The sequence below is a fragment of the Aplidium turbinatum genome, chromosome 4 (genome assembly GCF_918807975.1).
Source record: "Aplidium turbinatum chromosome 4, kaAplTurb1.1, whole genome shotgun sequence".
In the NCBI taxonomy this organism is placed as follows: domain Eukaryota; kingdom Metazoa; phylum Chordata; class Ascidiacea; order Aplousobranchia; family Polyclinidae; genus Aplidium; species Aplidium turbinatum.
The window spans coordinates 713,394-724,139 of NC_137475.1; positions in this window are offsets into that span (position 1 = coordinate 713,394).

Sequence of the window (10,746 nt, forward strand, 5' to 3'; positions counted from 1 at the left end):
GTATTGGTGTGTTGTATTTCAAGAACAAGTCTCGAAAACGTTTACTCGAAAAGGGATCACTGTTCCAAGCGTGCTGCGATGGTTTAGCTTTAGCATATATAAATCTTTTAACGAGGTCCACTGCACCAACATCGCTGTTGTCAAGGGTATAGGGCTCTTGAAGTAATGTATCTTCAACCTCCGCGATGACATTCATTGATTTTCCTCTTTCTCTTTTTGATCTCTTGTTCTCGATACTGCTCACGATATGAGTGATCACTATTTGGCGAACTTCTTCCGCTTGTATATTCCAGGTGGGTCTGCTACTATTCGGTGAGAGCCTTTTCGGTGAGAGCCTTTTTCGGTGAGAGCCCTATTCGGTGATTTTTTTGAAAATTATCGGGTACCGTAGCCTAATTATCATTGCCGCTTTTACATCGTTTTAACGTCGCTAAACGTTGAAATAAGACCCTAACCCGTAACCCCTACCCTTAACCCTATAACGGCAATGATAATTAGGCTACCGTACCCAATAATTTAAAAAAAATCACCAAATAGGGAACTCACCGAATCGGATTCACCGAAACGGGCCATTCCGATTCCAGGTAGCCATTCCAACTAACGCGAAAACGGGTAATTCGGATGAGTCGTGATGGCCAGAATACATTGTGAAACTCTGATTGTGAAACAAGATTTTCCATGAAAACAAAAAATGACGCATAGCGCTTGACGCTTAAAATCGGCAAAGTAGTTGACGGCGCTATCACTTCCGTCAACTAAAAAATAAATTGACGGCACTAGCCTCAGTGTCAACAAAAAGTTGACGCCGTCAAATTTACGTTAGAACTAGAGATGTACCGATACCAATATTTTGGCCGATACCGATCCCGATATCACTTTTTTAGGCCGATACCGATATTTTGGCCGATACTTTGGTGTTACAAAAAGAAGCAATTTTGGTATTTGCAAGGAATTATATCAAATGCTAAGTTTTACCTTATTTGCGCAAAAGTATTAAAAAAAGCTTTTAATTGGCATAATTTATTAAAGATTCAAGAATCCAATCTCAACCGCATTGTTGTGTCATAATAGTAGGTTTTTGTAATGAAAGGCCACCGTAATTGAGGACTGGGGTATAAGGGAAGAAACATTACATCATAATTGGGGTTTCTTGACAATTAATAAAGTGTTTGCGCAAACTCTCCAAATAGGCTATCATAATTGATAAGATGTAAAATGTAAACCAAGTGATTTGTGTAGTCGTACAAAAATTATTCGACAAGTAATGTGCAACCTAAGGGCGCTTGTCGTTTGGTTGAAAAGCTTTTGCCAGGCCAAGACTACCCAGGCAGCAAAAATGTACAACTCTGCATCGCCCCCACGTTGCCAAACGTCCAAAAAAACCATGCAACCCGGCTGCCCCCAGTAAGCTGGCACCACCAGTCCACGATCTAACTTCCACCCCTCGCCGCAACAAACCCACCAAGCCCAAACAATGTCATGGCAGAATAAGCAGGCTCAAAATGAAAGCAATGGGACCACGAATCCCCACCAAACCAATCAAAATGGTCCCACTGCGCCTAAGACGACAACCCCACCGCAAAGAAAGGAGCGCTCCCCCCGGCCACCAGCACAAGGCCGAGCACTCACCAGCACAGCGACTCGCCAATCACAACAGTGCAGCTTCCACACCAGCCACTTCAATTCTTGTCGATGTCAATTCTTGCTACAAAACGGCTGCTGAGAAACATATAGTTGATTGGATAGTGTAAATGGCTAGCGTGGAAGCCACACTGTTGTGGCCAGCGAACCGCAACAGCTCGCTGCACCAGTGAGTGCTCAGCCCCGCGCCGACAGCCCAGGCGCAACAAGACCATTTATTGATCAGCCCAGCGAGGACCCGCAGTCCCACCGCCCCCACCCTGAGCCCACCCACTCCGCCATGACATTGCCCAAGCCCGGCGAGTCCACCACAACGAAAGGTGGAAACCAAATCACAAACTGACAGAACCAGCCCACCAAAAACAACCAAGCCACATGGCTCCCTCAAACGCCCAGCAACGCAAAAACGATGCAAAATTATACATTTTTGCAACCTGGGTAGTATTGGCCTGGTTTTATCCTCTGCTGAGAATAAAAAAGAAACACAAATGATAAATATTGAAGAAATTGAGTCTCCTTCACAACTTAAGAATCGAACAACGCAAAACTGCTGAAACAAAACGTTTTGTTTGAGTGAAAGAATCACTGTAGCCTAAGCAAACAATGCCAAAAGGTGCGCGCATGAAGTCATGGGAGTGTGAGGTATCAAAAATTTGAACAGGTTGTTATTTTTCTACATCAATGTGACGTTAGTTACTACCGGTACTTTAAAAAATCTATATCTTTGCTTCTGCAGAAAATCCGCAGCAAACGCCTTTTTTTACATGTTTAGTATCGGCCAAATTTTGCCGATACCGATACTCAAAAACTGGCCGATATCACTGATACCGATATAGCGGTACATCTCTAGTTAGAACGTACAACACTGGCTTTAACACTGCAATTTTTAACAACCCTCTATTCTAGGGGCCGACAACCTACGGCCTGGATCTGGCTCACCAAGCAAAATCATTCGGCCCTTGGCCTTTTGAAATATTGTGGAGATTATTTTATGGCTTGCCTCATTTATTATTTCATAAGCCTGGTTTAACAAAAACAACCCTATCATGATAGCAATAATGAGCTCATAACATTCAACTAAAAAATGCAAGCAACACCTCAGTAGCTATGCTGCCAAAGAAAAAACCGGAGCATTGCACAAGTCTCTGCCTTGGTCAAAAACGGAATGGCCCGTTTCGGTGAGTCCGATTCGGTGAGTCCGATTTGGTGAGTCCGATCCCTATTCAGTGATTTTTTGAATTTTTGTTTTTAAATTATTGGGTACCGTAGCCTAATTATCATTGCCGTTTTAGGGTTAGGGGTTAGGAGTTAGGGTTTAGAGGTTAGGAACTTACCGAATCGGACTCACCGAATAGTAGCAGACTCGGTCAAAAATGTTATGATGTCATAGATTGGAATCAACCAAAAATATAGGGTGAAGTAACTGCTAAATTGTGTCTTGACAATGTCTGCTTTTCTATTTTCTAACCCCAATCGAAACGCTCACCTAACTTGAAGGATAGGGTTAGAAATGCTTAAGTAAAGGAAATGAATGCATAAACAGCTTTTGCTAGGATGAATGCTGTTCAGTGTTCACACATTTCACCCTATATACGGTATTAATATGTCTTGGTCAATTCCAATCTTTGACATATACTTATGTTATAGCATTTATAACTAGGGTGCAGCAGTGGAGCTCCGAATAATCTCGATCTCCAAATAAGAATCTGTCCACTTCGATAGCTCAGTTAGTTAGCACCTGACTTGTGGAACAAAGAAGCTTCAAGATCAAGCAGCGCTGGTTTGACTCGCGGGGTGTGCGCTTGAGCAACGCATTTTAGGACTGCTCTCCATTCAGCGGAAACTAGAGAATGGAATAATTTCCTTCAACAATCGAAAACTGCACTTTGCCAATCTCGGTAACCGGCCCTGCATCAATTCAAAACCCTCTACAAATATGTGAAACAACCAGGAATAACCTATCAAGGCTTTGTCAGTCCAAGAATAATAATTCAAAACCAACCATTAAGGTAATTGCGTCCACTTCACAAAGTTGTAAATACTTTGCTATTAAAAATGATTTGTCAAAAAAAAAACTTATATAACAGTTCATTTATAATTATTAATAAATTTGTCACAACTTGTGTAAGTTTTATCTTGTTACACCAACCAAACTGTCTGATGTTTTGATGTTGAAATCTGATGTTTTGATGTACATACATACATAGCCTACAGTCAAATCGCACGTAGTAACAATTATTGCGACATCAGCTGATTGCTAGTCTCTAGTGACGCAGACTGTACAGTCGCACGCTTCGCTGCTTAAGCCCAATCTCGTTTTGAAAGCTCTGACAAAAGCACGCCGCGCACGCGCGCAATGGTGGTCAGACCGCAAAGGGGCAAAATTTTATTAAAAATCGTTTTATGGTATCATGTTAAACAGAAAGAACGTGGAAAATCGCCAAGTCAGGTTTTTCCTTTAGTATCCCCTTAAGATAGGTTTTTGATATTTTTTTCTAATTGATGAAATATTTAACAAATGTTTTAAACATAATAAATGCCAAATGAAAATTCCCAATATTCCCGGGTCCTTCAAAATTTCCGGAAAGTTTCCGGGAAAGTTTCCAAAATTCCCGGAAACTTTCCACCTCTTTACAACCCTAGTTCGGCGGCCAAGCACATGACGGCCATCGGAACTTCGACACGCAATAATAATGATTTATCAAGATGCAACCTAATTCGTACCATGAACAATTCGTACCGTCAGTTCGTACATTAAAGAAATCGAGAGAAAAAATTAACAAAGCCGAAGTTGCTGATTGCAGTTTCCGCTAACATTTTAAAATTTTCCGCATAGGCTACAAACAAAAACTCTTAGGATCATTACCAGAAATTTTAAAATGTTGGGGGAAACTCCAATCAACCCTAACCCTTTTAAAATGTTTGCGGAAGCTCCGATCAACCCTAACCCTTTTAAAATGTTTGCGGAAACTGCAATCAGCGACTTCGGCAAACTCTTAGGATCATTACCGGAAATTAAAAAATGTTTGCGGAAACTGCGGAAAAACGGAAACTGCGACTTCGGCTTTGTTCTATTTTTTCTCTCGATCTTTTCAATTTGTTTGTTTGCGGAAACACCCTAACCCTTTTAAAATGTTTTCGGAAACTCCGATCAACCCTAACCCTTTTAAAATGTTTGCGGAAACTGATATCAGCGACTTCGGCAAACTCTTAGGATCATTACCAGAAATTTAAAAATGTTTGTGGAAACTGCGGAAAAACGGAAACTGCGATCAGCGATGCTCTATTTTTTCTCGATCTTTTCAGTTTGTTTGTTTGCGGATACCGCTAACCGATACTCCGATACCCTAACCCTTTTAAAATGTTTGCGGAAACTGCAATTAGCGACTTCGGCTTTTTTTAATTTTTTCTCTCGATCTTTTGAAGGTACAAACTGACGGTACGAATTGTTCATGGTACGAATTAGGTTGCACTACGAATTAGTTTCTGTTGATTTATCGCATCAATAAAGTGTATTGTGATGTCACTTGCATCCTGCTTATGTCAGATATCAGCTGCTTGGTCAATCAATAATGTTAACAATTCAAGCAGTGTGTATTGTGATTTATCGGGGGCTTTGACTACTTCCTAATTCTTTGTGTTTATAAGTGGCAAAGTACTTAAAAAAAATTAAAAAAAAAGTAGCCTAGCCTACTTAAAAAAAGTAAAAAAAATTTTTCGAAACTTCATGGCGGACAAATGTGGCTGACGGAGAGGCGAGACCCGTCGAACAAAATGTCAGTTTTTGTAGGTTAATAGCAGCGATGGCCGCTTTCAGTTTCGAGACCTGGGTAGCCGGGTGCAACCTAATTCGTACCATGAACAATTCGTACCGTCAGGTCGTATCTTGAAAAGATCGAGAGAAAAAATAAAAAAAAGCCGAAGTCGCTGATGTCACTTTCCGCCAATATTTTAAAAGCGTTAGGGTATCGGTTAGTCACTGATCGCAGTTTCCGCAAACATTTTAAAAGGGTTGGAGTATCGGTTGGGTATCGGTATCCGCAAACAAACAAACTGAAAAAATCGAGAGAAAAAAATAGAACATCGCTGATCGCAGTTTTCGTTTTTCCGCAAACATTTTAAAATTTCCGGTAATGATCCTAAGAGTTTGCCGAAGTCGCTGATTGCAGTTTCCGCAAACATTTCAAAAGGGTTAGGGTTGATCACAGTTTCCGCAAACATTTTAAAAGGGTTAGGGTGATTCCGCAAACAAACAAACTGAAAAAATAGAGAGAAAAAAAAATAGAACAAAGCCGAAGTCGCTGATCGCAGTTTCCGTTTTTCCGCAAGCATTTTAAAATTCCGGTAATGATCCTAAGAGTTTGCCGAAGTCACTGATCACAGTTTCCGCAAACATTTTAAAAGGTTATTAGGGTTAGGGTTGATCGGAGTTTCCGCAAACATTTAAAAATATCTGGTAATACTCCTAAGAGTTTTTGTTTGTTTGCGGAAACTGCGATCAGCGACATCGGCTTTTTTTAATTTTTTCTCTCGATCTCTTTAAGGTACAAACTGACGGTACGAATTGTTCATGGTACGAATTAGGTTGCATCCTGGGTAGCCTGCCAAATTGATTGTTTTTTTTGTTTGTTCATCAACAAATTCCACAAGTTGTACCAAACTGAAAGAATAACGTAACAAACACCACAATAAATATTGAAAATGTAACAGCCTACTTTCATAATTCTGCTTTTGTAGCCTACGCTTCAGCAAAAAAGCGTATTCTCATGGAATATCAAGTCTTTTCGGCAACGTTATTCATAATCACTCACTGGGAACGACACGCGCATTGACGCTCGAGCTGAAATGCAACAGCCCGCCGCACTAGCGTACGCAGGGGGGGGGGGCATTGGGCCATGGCCCCCCCCTTTAAAATGTTTTAGTAGTTAACGACGTAGATTAAGCCATTTAATATGTTTTGCATTGCTCTGTCAAAGCAATTAACAATATAGACTAAGCCATGGCCACCTGAAGATGCAGCCTGATTTGTCACATTGTGCAGATTTTGATTACAGCCACTGCTAGTGCTTGACTGACATTTTTTGAGATGTTTTTACTTTTTGCGGTTTACTAATGACAAAAAACTTTTTTGTTGCCTTGGGGAAGCAGTAGCAAATGAGAAAAAGTAAGTTGAAAAACGCAAAATCAGACTGTTATTGAAAATTAACAGTCTGACTAAAATTTACAAAATCAAATTTTCTTTGTTTTTCAACATGTGAGGATGTTAAAACCTATTGTGTCGTCTGGGGAAAAGAATAAAGAAAGCGTAAAAATCTAATTTTTAGAAAAATTTATTTAAACGTTCGCCCAAAGTTAGAAAAACCTGGAAATTTCTGCAAAATGTGACAAATCAGGCCATATCTTTAGATGGCCATGACTAAGCCAATACGAAATACATGGCCCAATCCACCTACCCCACCCCAGGTATGCCAATGTAGCATAGTGTTCTGTAAGCCTATTATAGTGAGAAAGAAATGGATAAAGTCTAAACTAAAACCATACTGGGATATCATGAAAACGTCTAGCTTTATTTCCGAAAAATGCCGAAGAAAACATGATCTTATCCTTTTGCTATGCCACCTGACAGCACCATTTTACAGGAATATTCATACCCACATTTTTGTTGAAAATGCTCTCAGAATGCACCAAATTCGAAGTAATTTTTCAAAATTTTCTGGGGGAGGCCCCCCAGACCCCCCGCCACTGGGTGTCGTTTAAGGCGAAAACGCCGTCGGGCTTCGCCCGCCGGCCGTAAAACTCCCCCTTTCAAAATTCCTGGTTACGCTACTCTCAATGGCCCCCCCTTGAGAAAATCCTGCGTACGCCACTGGCCCGCCGCATATTAAGTCTATTCGACAATGTTATTCATAGCCTAATCATTCACCTGGGACAACATGGGCATTGACGCTTGACCTGAAATCCAACAGCCTGCCACATGAAGCTTTTTCTCACGGCGTAAATGATTGCACGTCCCGACGTATGAGGGGACGACATCGGGGGTACGACATCAGAGGTACGACATCGGCAGAGGACAACATCGTTCCCACCCGTTTCGGAGTCGTGAGTTTTGTGCAAATTGTTTTTGTTTGGCAGTGGCTATTTGTCCGGCGTCGGTCTTTGAATCTGAAACACTATTTGACCGTTCATGACGTCACTATACAGTCACCTTTTTCTTGTTCTCTTTCAAAGCACAAGACGAGAAGCGCGTATATAAGTTCTAAATTAGACAATTTTTTCAACTCAATCTGTGGCGCGTGCGATACTTCGCTGGCTTCTACTCTAGAGGGAATGAGTTCGATACTACCCGGAAACGCTCGTTTTTCTTTCTTTTTTTAACTAAATTTTGACCCGAAGTGCATTTTTGTAGTCAATTTTTAATTTGAGTTGCATACAGCCAGAGATGTACGTATGCGCCGCAAATTCTACGCCGCATACTTGCGGCGTATACTTTTTGTTTGCGCTAACGCTTGCGGCCACATTTTTTTGGATAGTTTGCGCTTGAGGATGCGCCGTAAAGTTTTCGCGGTTTTTTAGCGCATAGCGTCAACGCATACTTTTTAATGTCTTAGTTGTTGTTTGCAATTTTTTTTTGCCAAACTGCGAAATGTTGACGTCTTGCAATTGCCCATTGTTCTAGTGTTGTGTCACAGTGTCATCTATTGTTCAGTCAGCTGGAGTTTGTTTTTATATCGCACTACTGCCTTTGACGCTAGAGTCCCACGTGGAGACTGAAGTCTTGCAGAAAAAAAGAAAGAATTAGTTAAAACAACTTAGCCTTACTGCAAAATTACTTAGTAAATTTCGGATCAGAACAGGAATGTAATGTAAGCAAGCAAGTAGGTAGGTTGGTAATGTCGCTCCATGTAAAAAATGTAAACAATGACTTGGCTTCGTAGTGTGAAGTTTTTTTAGTCAAGCAGTGTTGAAGGCGTTTGTAAGCAATTGTGAGCACTTTAATTTATATTAGTTAAGTCTTGCATTTTGGGGCAAATCAGAAACTTCTCAGGCAATGAGCACTCATTGAGCAGTGCAGCCTATGTATCTAAACAAACTCAAATATTTGCTTGCATGATGTTGTACTCTGTATGTTATATGTAGTACATTACTTTGCCTTTGCCGGTTATTCTTGTTGTAGGCTATGTAGCGTAGTAATGTGTAGGCCTACATACAGTAGGCTATCAAGCTAAGGTAATTTTTACTTGACAATTTATACAGTCTGTTGCGTAAGTATGTAATTATATATGTTTTGTAACTTGATGAGCAGTTTAGCAAAACATGCATCCAGGGGCCAATTGTGAGAGGCTTTTGAGTAGCCTACTGCTAATAACACTAGTAATGCTAACTATCCCTGAATGCTAATAACAAAGAGTTGTGCAGTTCAGAATCTAAACTTGCTTGTGTCTGGCAGTTTTGTCTTCCATTAACCCACTTTTTAAAAATCTTATCAGAAAAAAGCATAGAGCTTACTGAGAGAATTATGGCATTAAAAGCAACATTAGTCTCATTCAAACGGAATCATTTTAAAAATAGTGTTTTTTATAATGGATTTTTAGGGAGCGACAGTTAGTATATTACTAGGAGCGACAGTTAGTATAATACTAGAATTTTCTTGATGGGCATATGCTACAGTTTCTTACACTACATTATTGTATTCAAGGAATAGCTTACGGTAATACTCATCTCCAAGTGAAATTATGGAGTATGATAATACAAATCCATGGCCCTACATGAAAAAGTATTTTAAGCTCTCTTCTTCGAAAGGCAAAAACTTATATTTTCAATGCCAGATGTGCCTTCAGGCCAAAAAGATAATTTCTTGTAACGAGAAATCGCGAAATCGCTTGAAAAGTGTGTTGTTTCGAGTGGTTTATACCATGTGAATATTTGGCACCTAGCAAACAAAATGAGTTTGCGCTAGAGTATGCGCTAACGCTGACGCCGCCAACTTTTTTTACAAGTTGCGTTGACGCATGCGGCGTATAGTTTTTCGAACGTTTGCGTTTGCGCTGACGGCGTCAATATTTTTTGTATGCGCGTACATCACTGCATACAGCCCAATTTTTTATGTCTTTTCAAATGTGAGTAATAAAGTTAGAGTTTTTTTAATTTGCTGGAATTTGAGAATTTCTCTGGGTAATTTTCCGTTTGTTGCTGTGCTAACTACTGATATATAGCCTACTACATAATTTTTCATTCAGGCACGTTTTAAACCTTTCAAGGTTTTGCCACCTTTTCTCGTTCATTAACGTGCTGGTAGGTTTATATCGATTTTTGTAGTTAGTGTCTTTTTCGTCCCGAACGCGTTAATGACGAAAAATAAAATGATTGATTGATTGATGTGACCGTGTTTGGCGAACGAAGCATTACATTTTTGCTCTCAACAAGTTAGTTATATACAATGCTTCTTTTAAAAAAATGGTAATGGTATGTAAATGTAATGCAACTCAAATTAAAAGTTAACTACAAAAATGCACTTCGGGTCAAAATTTAGTTAAAAAAAAAAAACGCTTCCGCGTAGTATCGAACTCATACCCTCTAGAATAGGAGACGGCGAAACATCGCACGCGCCACGAATCGAGTTGAATAAAATTGTCTAATTTAGTACTTATATACGCGCTTCTCGTCTTTTGCTTTGAAAGAGAAAAAGAAAAAAAGTGACTGTATAGTGACGTCATGACCGGTCAAATAGTGTTTCAGATTCAAAGACCGGCGCCGGTCAAATAGCCACTGCCTTTTTGTTTCATTTCAAACCAAATTTCAAAGCAGGTAAGATTGGGATATTTATGATAAGATTACAGTTTACTCGGTAACTACAATACTACATGCAGAGGTGTTCAGTTCAACTTTTTTTATTTCTGACCATCACGGTACAAAACAATAGGTGCGCTGAATGGTGAGCAGTTCTTACACTCCTTAGAATGCGTTGTTCAAGCGCACACCCCAAGAGTCGAACCGCAGCGCCGCTTGATCTTGAAGTTTCTTCGTTCATTAAGTCATGCGCTAGCCAACTGAGCTATCTGGGCGGACAAAGAACCCGCCTAAATTGAAAATTTGTGGCCACAACAT